Here is a 14,390-nt window from a genome sequence, read left to right on the forward strand (position 1 = left end):
CGAGGGCAAATTGTCCTCAGCAGCTTAACAGCTGCTGGCAGCCAGGTGAGCGACCAGCAATGGGTCCCCCTTCTCACAGGCACAGTCTCAGGTCAGGCAGCTTTGATAATGCAGTCTCACGCCCTGAAGGGCAGACTACCTCACTCCGAGATGGGTCGGTCTCTCTCTCTCTTAGTCATTCTCTATGTGGTATCCATCAGGGAAAAGGAAAAAAATTTTCCCCCTCAGGAAAAAAAAAAAAGAGGAGGCGGCCAAAAAAAACCGAAAGCAGCTCCCACTCTGTCCATCGGTGGAAAAAACCAATCATCTGGACAAAGGGCTTCCGAGGCGTGGCCCTGGCCCGCTCTTTAGAGGGAACATCCCCTCTCCCCCACTCCTGCGCTGCGTGTGGCTCTGCTCCGTTTCCCCCCCCGACTCCCCCCATCCCGGAAGAAACAGATTTGGGGGGGCAGCAAAACTGGAGAAAAAAATTCCAACATCTCTTTTCAAACCTATGACAGCATCATGGAAACATGGTGGGATGACTGCTATGACTGGAGTGTTGGAATCACAAAATCACAGAATCAACTAGGTTGGAAAAGACCTCTGAAATCATTGAGTCCAACCTATGACCTAACACCACCTTGTCACCTAGACCATGGCACTAAGTGCCACATCCAGTCTTTTCTTAAACACCTCCAGGGACGGTGACTCCAACGCTTCCCTGGGCAGCCCATTCCAATGCCCAATCACTCTTTCTGTGAAGAACTTCTTCCTAATGTCCAACCTAAACCTCCCCTGGCACAGCTTAAGATCATGCCCTCGTCTTGCTGATAGTTGCCTGGGAAAAGAGACCAACCCCCACATGGCTACAACCTCCTTTCAGGGAGTTGTAGAGAGTGATGAGGTCTCCCCTGAGCCTTCTTTTCTCCAGGCTAAACAACCCCAGCTCTCTCAGTCTCTCCTCATAGGACTTGTGCTCAAGTCCCTTCAACAGCCTTGTTGCTCTTCTCTGGACATGCTCCAGCACCTCAATATCCTTCCTAAACTGAGGGACCCAGAAATGGACTTGAGGTGCGGCCTCACCAGTGCCAAGTACAGGGGAAGAATCACTTGCCTAGTTCTGCTGGCCACACTCTTCCTGATACAGGACAGGATGCCATTGGCCTTCTTGCCCACCTGGGCACACACTGGCTCATGTTCAGACTGCTGTCAATCAGAAATCCCAGGTCCCTTTCTGCTTGGCTGCTCTCCAGCCACTATGTCCCCAACCTGTAGTGCTGGAGGCACTGTTGTGGCCAAAGTGCAGGACCTGGTACTTGGTCTTGTTGAACCTCATCCCGTTGGATTCGGTCCATCTATTCAGCCTGTCCAGATCCCTCTGCAGAGCCTTCCTATCCTCCAGCAAATCAACACTCCCCCCCAGCTTGGTGTCATCTGCAAATCTGATAATGGTAGACCCAATCTCCTCATCCAGATCATCAATAAAGATATTAAACATGACTGCGAACACTGATCCCTGGGGACACCGCTAGTTACTGGCCACCATCTGGATGCAACACCATTCCCCACCACTCTCTGGGCCTGGCCATCCAGCCAGTTCTTAACCCAGCGAAGAGTGCACCTGTCCAAGCCATGGACTGCCAGCTTTTCCAGGAGTATGCTGTGGGAGATGGTGTCAAAGGTTTTGCTGAAGTCCAGGTAGACACATCCACAGCCTTCCCCTTATCCACCAGGTGGGTCACCTGGTCACAAAAGGAGATCAGGTTGGTCAGGCAGGACCTGACCCTCCTAAACCCATGCTGGCTGCGTCTGATCCCCTGGCCATCCTGTAGGTGCCGTGTGATCACACTCAAGATGATCTGTTCCATAACTTTGTCGGGCGCCAAGGTGGGTTGACCTTGGCTGGAAGCCAGGTGCCCACCAATCTGCTCTATCACTACCCTTCCCAGCCAGACAGGGGAGAGAGAATAAGATGGAAAATGACTCTGTATTAGGGAGAATTTGAGCATACTGAAATCTTGAAACCATGACACCATTGGAAGCTCAACAAAACTGATATTTATTACCAAGAGGTGGCCAACAAAATGAACAAACCCAAAAGGGAGGAAGGAGGAGAGAAATAAGCCCCCAGTACGACCTCCCCAGTCGCCCAGCTGTTGCCCATAAAGTTATCTTACCGACCTAGCATGCCTATAATTACCAATAGGAGAAGCTGCATCCTTGGAAAGTCAGTAAGTTCACAAATTGGCAGGCGTCCCTGCCAAAAGGCAACGTTGTCCTTGATGTGAAGCTTGCTCCTCTCCAAGAAAGAGCTATCTGCTTTTATACAATTAATTGAGTAACCTCAACCTAGGCAGGTGTGGCCAGCACCGCCCAGCCAGAGGCTCTCCGTCTCACCTCCTTGGTTACGTAAGTGCATCTTTTCTGCGCACACGTGGCTTTCCCTGCGCCTGCGTACTGCACTCAGGGGGGTCTTTTCCAAATGAGCCTGGGGGCGTCCTTCATCACTATAGTCTTCAATTTCTCCTTCAAGCGACCTTGGAGAACGATTAGCCAATCACAGAACACCAATTAAATATAGTTTATACAAAAACTCCCTTCAAGGACAAGGTTCCTGTTTTATCAGTGCTTGTTTTCTCATAATGTGGCAGGGAAAGAACAAAACTTTCGCAAGTGGCTGGGCCGAACACAGACCAAAAGTATCAGCGCAATTAACCCCTGATACAGACTCGTAGGTTGAGATAAGGCAATTTACTAAAGCAGAAATGAAAGCACAAGCAAAGCGGAAAATAACAAGGTTTATTCTCTATTTTCCATTAGCAAGCAGTGTCTGACCCCGTCCTGGGAAGCAGGGCTTTTAGCACACATAACAGTTTCTCAGCAGGCAACCATTGTAAACAACAAATGGCCCCCCTTCCTCCTCCTTTCCTTAGCTTTTATATCTGAGCTGATGTCACATGGTCTGGAATATTCCTTTGGTTAGTTTGGGTCAGCTGGCCTAGTTGTGTCCCCTCCCAGGATCTTGCCCTTGATTGGGGAAGGAATGTTACAGTGCTGATGCTGTGCTCAGCAGTAGCCAAAACACTGACATATTATCAACACCCTTCTAGCTACCAATGCAAAGCACAGCACCATGAGGGCTGCTATGAGGAAATGAACTCCAGCTTAGCTAGACCCAATACAGGCTGATAGGCCTGTAGTTTCCTGGATCCTCCCTCTGGCCCCTGTTATGGATGGGCATCATACTGGCCAACTTCCAGTCATCTGGGACCTCTCCGGTTAGCCAGGACTGATGATAAATGATGGAGAGTGGCTTGGCGAGCTCTTCCGCCAGCTCCCTCATCACCCTAGGATGGATCCCATCTGGTCCCATAGACTTGTGAGGATCCAAGTGGCTCAGCAGGTCACTAACTGCTTCCTCCTGCATTACAAGGGGGGTTATTCTGCTCCCTGTCCCTGTCTACTAGCTCAGGAGGCCAGTTGTCCTGAGGACGACCTGTCTTACTGTTGAAAACTGAGACAAAGGTGTTAAGTATCTCAGCCTTTTCCTCATCTTTGGTAACTATATCCCCCCCCCATGTCCAATAAAGAATGGAGGTTTTCCTTGCCCCTCCTTTTGCTATTAATGTATTTATAAAAACACTTTTTATTATTCTTTACAGAAGTGGCTCACTAATCCTCCCCACCCCTGGTGGGATGGGGAGAAGAATTGGAAAAAAAAGGAAAAATTCATGGGGTGAGATAAGAAAAGTTTAATAATTGAAACAAAATAAAATATAATAATAATTTGTCATGGGTTTATGTAATAGGGAGAGTTCAGAAGATACTGAAACTGAAACCATAACACCATTGAAAGTTCAACAAAAACTGATATTTATTACCAAGAGGTGGCCAACAAAACGAACAAACCCGAAAGAGAGGAAGGAGGAGGAAAATAAGCCCTCAGTATGACTCCCCCAATTACCCAGCTGTTTCTTATAAAGTTATCTTACTGACCCAGAATGCCTAGAATTACCCATAGCAGCAGCTGCATTCCCGGAGAGTTGGTAGGCTCACAAATTGGCAGGCGTCCCCATGAAAGGCAATGTTTTCCTTGATGTGAAGCTTGCTCCCCTCCAGAAAAGAGCTATCTGGTTTTATACAACTAATTGCTGATGTCTACCTGGGTGTGGCCAGCACCGCCCAGCCAGAGGCCCTCAGTCCCACCCCCCGTTATGCAAGTAATATCTCTTCTGCACATGCGTGGCTTTCCCTGCACCTGCTTACTGCACCTGGGGGGGTCTTTCTTAATTGAGTTGGTGGGTTTACTTCATCCTCCTCCTCCTCAATCTCTCCTTCAAGTAACCTTGAAAGGCGATTAGCTAATCATAGAACACCAATTAAATATATTTATACAAGATTCTCCCTTCAAAGACAAAGTTCCCATTCTATCAGTGCTTGTTTTCTCATAACTTGGCAGGGAAAGGATACACTCTCACAGGTGGCTGGGCCAAACACAGACCAAAAGTATCAACATCCCTGTTGAGGATTCGAGCATACTGAAATCTTGAAACCATGACACCATTGGAAGCTCAACAAAACTGATATTTATTACCAAGAGGTGGCCAACAAAATGAACAAACCCAAAAGGGAGGAAGGAGGAGAGAAATAAGCCCCCAGTACGACCTCCCCAGTCACCCAGCTGTTGCCCATAAAGTTATCTTACCGACCTAGCATGCCTATAATTACCAATAGGAGAAGCTGCATCCTTGGAAAGTCAGTAAGTTCACAAACTGGCAGGCGTCCCTGCCAAAAGGCAACGTTGTCCTCTTTCTTTCCAAGAAAGAGCTATCTGCTTTTATACAATTAACTGAGTGACCTCAACCTAGGCAGGTGTGCCCAGCACCACCCAGCCAGAGGCCCTCAGTCCCACCGCCCAGTTATGCAAGTAATATCTCTTCTGCGCACACATGGCTTTCCCTGCGCCTGCGTACTGCACCTGGGGGGGGGGGTTTTCTTAATTGAGTTGGTGGGTTTACTTCATCCTCCTCCTCCTCAATCTCTCCTTCAAGCGACCTTGGAGAATGATTAACCAATCACAGAATACCAATTAAATATAGTTTATACAAGAACTCTCTTCAAGGACAAATTTCCCATTTTATCAGTGCTTGTTTTCTCATAACTTGGCAGGGAAAGAACAACTTTTACAGCTGGCTGGGCCAAACACAGACCAAAAGTATCAGCGTAATTAACCCCTGATACAGTCCCTGATACAGTTTACTAGCTTTTCTCCCCTGGAACTGAAGATGATTAGTTCCAGGTGGACTTCCGATGCAGAGCCAATAGAAAGTTTTGGTAACGCCTCTGTGAATGACATATTTAAGAAAACGGAAGAGAAGCTTGTGGCACAGAAGAAATTGGAGCCAGGAGAGTAGCAGAGGGAGCTGCTGGGCCTGGGGAGCCGGGCCCCACAGCCCTGGCCTGGGGGCAGGCATGGCGCTGGAGCCGGGTTGGCATGGGCTGGGTCCGCGGCAGCTGCTAGCCTGGAGTAGGCAGTGGTGGCCACGGGAGAAGGGGCGACTGGGGTCAGGACCGGGGCCCTGGCCGAGGCGTGCAGCAGAGTGCAGAAGGAATTCCAGAGAGCGAGAGAAGAGATGCCTGGGGGCTTTTCGGCTGGCCTCGTCACCTCCCCCGCCATGGCAGGGAAGGGGCAGCGGCAGGCTGGCCGAGCCGGCCTCCCGCAGCAGCTCAGAGAGAGGCGGCGGTGGGCCGACAGCGAGCAGTGAGCCCGGACGTCCTGCCGTGCCCAGCCCAGCCCAGGACACCGGGGCAGAGGGAGCCGCAGTGAGCTGGGTGGGCCAAAGTGCACCTGCGCCCGGGAGTGGAGCGGAGCAGAGAGGAGGAGCACAGCCAGCACAGCTACCGCTGCCACTCAAATTTGCAACTCAGAGAGAAAGAGAGAGAAGCCAAGCTGAAGCAGTTTATTCTGGGTAGGACTTTAATGAAAACTATCGGGGTATAGAGACTGAGCCGAACCCCAGAACCTGTGACCTGGGGGAGGTGTGGACCCGACTTGGAGGGGTCCCTCGAGAACTTACTCCCCTGGGAGGGATCCCACTCACAGGGGAAAGACTCAGAGCTTTAACTCCTCTGTAATCTGTGGTGAAGATCATGGTGAAGCAAGTTGTCCCCTTGCAGCCCATGAAGGACCATCAGGGAGTGCAGAGACCCCCCGCACCCCGATGAAGAGAGACTTTAGCTATTGCCCTGAGAGTTCTCCTCCTGCATTGATGCAGGGGGCTGAGAGGTAGTTAAAAAGTGTGTTTAATACTGTGTATTTTATTACATTTTAGTTTCTATCCTGTTAGCAATAAATTTTGATATTATCCTCATGTTGAGTCTGTCTTGCCTGTGTGAACCTCTCCCAACTTTTAGCAATTTTGTGGGGGTTTGAAATCCAGTCAGAGTAAACCCAAGACATAATTAAAAAAAAGGAGGGAGAGAGAGAGCGGTGGTGGGTGATGAAACCCAAGAGAAACAAGTGATGCACAATATACTCTGTTTTCTCTTCAGATCGTATAAATCTTTCGCCTTTTACTAAAGATTTCCATGGAGAGGAACACTAATTGTGACCATGAAATAATAGAATTTTCAATACTCAGAGATTCAAGGAGAAACAACAATAAAATCTCTATGCTGGACTTCCGGAGGGCAGATTTTGACCTATTCAGAAGTCTAGTCCAGAGCATACCCTGGGAAACAACCCTTGAAAACAAGGGGGTCCAGGAGGGATGGATGTGCTTCAAGCAGGAAGTTTTGAGTGCACAGGAACAGGCCGTACCGGTGTGCCGAAAGGCAGGCCGGTGGGGAAGACAACCAGCTTGGTTAAGCAGGGAGATTCTGAAGGAAATCAGGGATAAAAAGAGAGTTTACCGACTGTGGAAGAAAGGGCTGGCTACTTACGAAGAATTCAGGAAGACAGTTAGATCATGCAGAAAGAAAATCAGGGTTACAAAAGCGCAATTTGAAGTTAAATTAGCCACTTCTGTTAGGGATAACAAAAAGTCCTTCTATAAATACATTAATAACAAAAGGAGGGGCAAAGAAAACCTCCATTCTTTGAGGGACTTGGAGGGAAACATAGTTAATAGAGATGAGGAGAAGGCTGAGGTACTTAACACCTACTTTGCCTCAGTTTTTACCAGTAGGACAGGTGGCCCTCAAGGAAACTGGCCTCTGGAGCTGGTAGACAGAGATAGGAAACCAAATAGTCCCCTTGTATTCCAGGAGGAAATAGTGACTTACTGAGTCATCTGGATCCTCACAAGTCTATGGGACCAGACGGGATCCATCCTGGCTCACTGGGGAGGTCCCATATGACTGGAAGTTGGCAAATATCACCCCAATCCATAAAAAAGGCTGCAAGGCTGACCCGGGTAACTACAGGCCTGTCAGCCTGACCTCGGTGCCTGGCAAAGTTATGGAGCAGATTATCCTGTGTGAAATCACACAGCAGCTACAGGAGGGACAAGGGATCAGACCCAGCCAACATGGGTTTAGGAGGGGCAGATCCTGTTTGACCAACCTGATCTCCTTTTACGATCAGGTGACCCACCTGGTGGATGAGGGAAAGGCTGTGGATGTGGTCTATCTGGACTTCAGCAAAGCCTTTGACACTGTCTCCCATAGCATACTCCTGGAAAAGCTGGCAGCCCATGGCTTGGACAGGGGCACTCTGTGCTGGGTCAGGAACTGGCTCGAGGGCCGGGCCCAGAGAGTGGTGGTGAACGGAGCTGCATCCAGTTGGCAGCCGGTCACCAGTGGTGTTCCCCAGGGGTCAGTGCTGGGACCAGTCCTTTTTAACATCTTTATCGATGATTTAGATGAGGGGATTGAGTCCATCATCAGCAAATTTGCAGATGACACCAAGTTGGGGGGGAGTGTCGACCTGCCGGAAGGCAGGAGGGCTCTGCAGAGGGATCTGGATAGACTGGAGAGATGGGCTGACTCCAATGGAATGAAGTTCAACAAGGCCAAGTGCCGGGTCCTGCACTTTGGCCACAACAACCCCCTGCAGCGCTACAGGCTGGGGACAGAGTGGCTAGAGAGCAGCCAGGCAGAAAGGGACCTGGAGGTGCTGATCGACAGGAGGCTGAACATGAGCCAGCAGTGTGCCCAGGTGGCCAAGAAGGCCAATGGCATCCTGGCCTGCATCAGGAACAGTGTGGCCAGCAGGAGCAGGGAAGTGATCCTTCCCCTGTACTCTGCATTGGTGAGGCCACACCTTGAGTATTGTGTTCAGCTCTGGGCCCCTCAGTTCAGGAAGGATATTGAGGTGCTGGAGTGGGTCCAGAGAAGAGCAAGGAGGTTGGTGAAGGGACTTGAGCACAAGTCCTATGAGGAGAGGCTGAGGGAGCTGGGGTTGTTTAGTCTGGAGAAGAGAAGGCTTAGAGGCGACCTCATCACTCTCTTCAACTACCTGAAGGGAGGTTATAGCCAGGTGGGGGTTGGTCTCTTCTCCCAGGCAACCAACAATAGGACAAGGGGACATGGGCTCAAGCCCTGCCAGGGGAGGTTTAGGTTAGATGTTAGGAAGAAATTCTTTACAGAGAGGGTTATCAGGCACTGGAACGGCCTACCCAGAGAGGTGGTGGATTCACCATCCCTGGAGCTTTTTAAAAAGAGATTGGACGTGGCCCTTAGTGCCATCATATAGTAATTGGAGTTGGATCAGCGGTTGGACTTGATGATCTTGGAGGTCTTTTCCAACCCAACCTATTCTATGATTCTATGATTCTATAATTGCTCACCACTTGTTGATCAATGCCCAAACAGTCCCCAAGCAGTAATCGATGGCTCCTGGCCAACTCCCCCCAGTTTATATACTGAGCATGACATTCTATGGTATGGAATATCCCTTTGGCCTGTTCTGGTCAGTTGTCTCAGCTATGCTCTCTCCCAGCTTCTTGTGCATCTGCTCGCTGGCAGAGCATGGGAAACTGAAAAGTCCTTGACTCAGGGTAAGCACTGCTGAGCAACATCTAAAACATCAACATTATCCCCATATTGAATCCAAAATGCAGAACTGTATCAGCTACTGGGAAGACAATTAACTCTATCCCAGACAAACCCAGGATAATATCCACCCCATTTATGTCATGCCAGGTCCCACACTTTCCAATACCCCATCACCTTTCCTGTCTTTTGATATAGATACCCACAGATATAATTTCCTTAGTCTATGGACCATCCCTATAAAAGTCCATTGAGTTAATTTAGTCCATGACCTTGGGCTCCATCTGTCATAACAGTTTTTCAGGGCAGGAAAGATGGTGTGTGGCGTTGGACTGATATACATTGAAGTCAGTTCTGATTCCATCACCGCTGCACTTCTCTGGTTTAATCAAAGTTGATCCTTCATTAATGTGGTAATCAAAAGGGAGTCGGGTTCAGATCCCCAAATCCAGAGTGGTGGAGATAGATGCTGTAAGGCACCCAGTGCAATGATGGGCATATAGCCACCATAGAAGTAATAATATACAGTGTTATATAGCAATTAACATCATAGAATTAATTGGTTATTTGCATCCAAAATCACACAATCACACAATTAGAGAATGGGTAAGTTTGAAAGGGACCATTGTCCAACCTCTCTGCTCAAGCAGGGTCATCCTAGAGCACACTGCATAGGATTGCATTCAGATGGTTCTAGAATATCCCCAGTGAGGGAGACTCCACACCCTCTCTGGGCAATCTGCTCCATGGCGCAGTCACTGCACAGGAAAGAAGTTTTTCCTCATATTCAGGTGGAACTTCCTGTGCATCGGTTTCTTCCCGTTGTCTCTTGTCCTATTGCCTGGCACCAAGCAGAGCTTGGTCCATCCTCTTGACACCCTCCCTTCAGATACTGATAGACATTGATAAGATCCTCTTTCAGTCTTTTCTGTTCCAGGTTAAACAGGCACAACTCCCTCAGCCTTTCCTCATAAGTGAGGTGCTCCAGTCTCCTAATCATCTTTGTCACCCTCCGTTGGACCCGCTCCAGGAGCTCCATGTCTCTCTTGTACTGAGGAGCCCAGAACTGGACACAGCACTCCAGATGCGACCTCACCAGGGCTGAATAGAGAGGCAGGATCACCTCCCTCAACCTGCTGGCAATGCCCTTCCTAATGCATTCTAGGATACCATTGGCATTCTCAGCCATAAAGGTTCACTGCTGGCTCATAGACAGCTTGTTGTCCACCAGGACCCCCAGGTCCTTCTCCGCAGAGCTGATTTCCAGCAGGTCACCCCCAGTCTGTACTGGTGAATGGGGTTATTCTTCCCCAGGTTATATCACTTGATATTTAATGATTAAATATTACTCTCAGTAGGCATTAGATTCATACTTGTGCCTTACAAATCACAACATGCCTGGCTAGTGCTTAGGAAATAACAAAGAAGGTAGCTGTGGCATATGTACTATTAAGTACATAGCAGTACGTAACTGCTATGGAGGGAGAGCTCAACGGACCCTGATGGCTGCAGATATTTATAGTGTAAAGTGGTTGATTCATAGTCAGTTTTTCTGTTGTTTTCATGCAGTTTTAGCCACTTATCAGTTCAGTCTCCTGTCAAACCAGGTTTTTTTTTTTTGGTGCTGGATTCTCACTGATGACCTCACACAATAGGATTAACTTTGCTTTGGCCTACTTGCTGAGTGTCTGCCTGGACCAAAGTTCAGTTAGTTCAAACAGCAGGAATGCATCTATCACACAGGTATTGATCTGCATGCTGCATTAACTTCTGCTTGAACCTCTATCCTTGACTGGCAAGACAGAGGAGATCACTTGGGCCCCCAGGGCTCTGAAGTCCTGCTTGATCTTGCCCATGCTATGCTTTATTGTGTCATTGGTGCTCACATGGAAAAGAAGTAGGGGATAGTAACCTGTGCTTTTAACCAGTTGTAGTGGTCTCTCTGGGGCATCCCAGTTCTTGGCTCCTGGCAAGCAGCAAACCTCCCTTGACTGTATATCAAGCTGGCAGATGGGTGCCTCAGTGTATCTCAGCAGTCACCCACTACAAGCAGTTGCTGCTTCCCCTTTGTGGCATTTAGTATGTTCTGTTGATGCGGTTTCTCCCAGTGATTCTTGCTCATTGGTTTTGTCCACTGCCAAGACTTCATAGCCGTTGTTGGTTGGTACATATATTATCTGAAAAAGTGGAAACACTCTGGAAAAATAAAAATTGGTCTAAAAGAACTGAAAACATAATAATCTATTGTCTGTTACAGGTGAAAAATCAAAATTAACAGCATTTGCTGCTCGAAGTGCTGGTGTCTCACAACCTCTTATGTCTCTATGATTAAAAAGGGACTTAATTTTAATCCAAAATGGAGTGTCTCTCTCTAAGAACTTCCTATGTTTCATATACTCTTCCTTTCCTAAACAGGTTGAATTCTCCACAGGAGCTTTCTTTGAGATCATGGACTCTCACTGGAGAGGCCTGGCTGACTCTTTGAAGTGAGACTGTTATCCTATTGATACCTCTTTGGACACAATTTGAGGTTATAGAATCATAGAATGGTTTGGCTCAGAAGGGACCTTAAAAGGTCATCTAGTCCAACCCCCTTGTCATGGATAGGGATAGCTTCCAATAGATCATGTTGCTCAAAGCCCTGTCCAGCATAAATTGGAACACTTCCAATGATGGAGCTTCCACAACTTCTCTAGGCAACTTGTTCCAGTGTCCCACTATCCTCATCATAAAAGAATTCTTCCTTATATCCATTCTAAACCTACCCTCTCTCAGTTTAAAACCCTTGCCCCCTGTTCTGTCACTATAGACCCTATTAAAAAATCTCTCTCCATCTTTCTTATAAGCCCCCTTTAAGTACTGAAAGGCCACAATAAGGTCTCTCCAGTGCCTTCTCTTGTCCAGGCTGGAACAACCCCAACTCTCTTAGCCTTTCTTCATAGGAAAGGTGCTCCAGCCCTCTGTTCACTTTCATGGCCCTCCCCTGGACCTGCTCCAACATGTCCATGCCTTTGTTCTGCTGAGGCCTCCAGAGCTGGATGCACTACTCCAGGTGGGGTGTCATGAGAGTGGAGTAGAAGGGCAGAATCCCCTCCCTTGATCTGCTGGCCATGCTGCTTTTGATGCAACCCAGGAAACAGTTGGCTTTCTGGACTGCAAGCACACATTGCCGGCTCACATCCAGGTTTTCATCCACCAGTACCCCCAAGTCTTTCTCTGCAGGGCTGCTCTCAATCCCTTCATCCCCCAGGCTGTATTGATACTGGGGGTTGCCTCAACCCAGGTGCAGCACCTTGCACTGAGGTTCACATGGACCCACTTCTCAAGCCTGTCCTGGTATAGCAGGATGCTCTGCCTAAGTGGGGGTAAAACAGCTCAAACTTTACCCTAGTTGAAAAAGTTACCAGTGCTGGCTGGAGGAGGGGGGTTATGCTGCTTTTGGTGTTGAAGAAGGCTGAGACCACCCTTACTCATCAACCCCAAAGTTAAACATTCTGAGGAAGAACAGTGTTTCCTGACAGAAACTGGCACCTGTCAGGGTGTGGCAAACCAAGTCCCTGATAAAGGAACCAACAAGTGATAATACAGATAACTTATCTAAGGCTGCTGAGCTGACACAGCTGGCCTGGAGATGTATGACTGACAGTCAATCACTTTATACTATAAAAGCCCAGACCCACTTTTTAATGGTAGGGACTTCTAACGTATCCCTTCTTGGAGTGTGTGTGGAGATTCCTCCCTTGAGTGGGGATGCCCTTCAAGGTTACTCCTCAAGGCTGAGTGAAAGAGATTTGCCACTGTTGTTGCTATGGGTGAGCAACATCAATCTCTGATTAATATTTTGCTATCTTTAATATCATGAACAGACATGAATATCATGAATAGACATGAACCGTTGACTAAGTCTGGGGCTAGGATTGGATCCAGCCATGCCCAGAATCCTCTCTGAGAAGGAATTTAGAAAGCAAGGGAGTCCTTTCTTTCGGCTCTTAACTCAGTGGGAGGGCTTCTCTAATAAACTTTGAAGCTCCCATTCTGCCCGTGACACCCGGTCCCTCTGAACGGTATCCCATCCCTCAGGCACATCAACCACACCACTCAAATATGATGGAGAGTGGCTTGACAACTTCATCAGCCAACTCCTTAAGGACTCTGGAATGCATCTCGTCAGGTCCCATGGACTTGTCTATGTTCAGATTCCCCAGGTGGTCTCGAACTTGGTCTTCTATGGTGGGAGGGACTTGCCTTGGGACCCCTCAGTCCCTGCCTTGAGGTAGGTTCAGGGGCTTGAGTACCTCAGCTCTCTCCATGTCAGTTGTCAACAGATCCCCTATCTCATTTATTGGGATGGGCTGTCATCCTTTTCATAGAAAGGACGTTCACATGAGACCTTCTTTCTACACTTTTAGAAAATGGCAAGGACACACAGGTGACATAATCACTGGTACCAGGTGGGAGCTGCCTTCAGGCTCCTTTGTTACAATGAACTGAGTTTATCCTGAGGCCAAGGAGTTTGAGCAGCACAATGCAGGCCTGAAGGTCAAGCTGTATGTACAGCACAGCAGAGCATAGGCCTGGGCCTACTCAGGTGCTATGGTTTAAACCCGATAGGTAGCTAAGCAGCACACAACAGCTTGCTCACTCTCCCTGCAGTGGAATGGGGGGATAATTGGAAGGGTAAAAGTGCAAAAACTTATGGGTTGAGATAAAGACAGTTTAATAAGAATAAAAAAAAGGAAGAAAAAAACTCCCAAACAACAAATAAACCCAAAAGCAAAATGAGTGATGCCAAAAAAAGCCCCAATTGCTTGCCATCAGCTGACTGATGCCCAGCCAGTACCCAAGCAACTGCAGCTCCAGCAAAACTCCCCCCTCCCCCCCAGTTTATATACTGGGCACGACATTCTGTGGTATGGAATATCCCTTTGGTCAGTTTGGGTCAGCTGTCCTGGCCATGCTCCCTTCCAGCTTCTTATGCATCTGCTCACTGGCAGAGCATGAGACACTGAAAAGTTCTTGAGTAAGCAACATCCAAAACATCAGTGTGTTATCAACATTATTCTCATAGTGAATCCAAAACACAGCACTGTACCAGCTACTAAGAAGAAAATTAACTATCCCAGCTGAAACCAGGACAATCTCTCTGAAGCAATTAATGTTAAATGACATATAAAGTTGGAACTCCAACTCTGAAACTCAACCCTGTGTATTCAGTAACTTGAAGATATACAAAGAGATAGCACTTAAGACACTTTTCACTTGCATTTGGAGAAGAGAGTCCACTATTTCAGCTCTAAATCATGCCTCATGGGAATTTGAAAACAGTTTAACCCCTGGATAGTTGCACACAATGGACATAGAGCCAAAAGTTTTGCTATATTGAGGAACCTGGACTGTGACTTGCAGGTATGACA

At 48.0% G+C, this 14,390-nt stretch overlaps 1 non-coding gene across 1 annotated transcript; it reads left to right on the top strand.

Moving 5' to 3' along the window:
* The first annotated feature begins 6,514 nt into the window (after window positions 1-6,514).
* On the top strand, window positions 6,515-6,628 carry LOC135406508 (U5 spliceosomal RNA). The gene has a single exon (XR_010426305.1). It is a non-coding gene; the product is annotated as a U5 spliceosomal RNA (small nuclear RNA).
* Window positions 6,629-14,390: the final 7,762 nt, after the last annotated feature.

Source organism: Pseudopipra pipra, chromosome W (assembly GCF_036250125.1).
Source record: "Pseudopipra pipra isolate bDixPip1 chromosome W, bDixPip1.hap1, whole genome shotgun sequence".
Taxonomy (NCBI): Eukaryota; Metazoa; Chordata; class Aves; order Passeriformes; family Pipridae; genus Pseudopipra; species Pseudopipra pipra.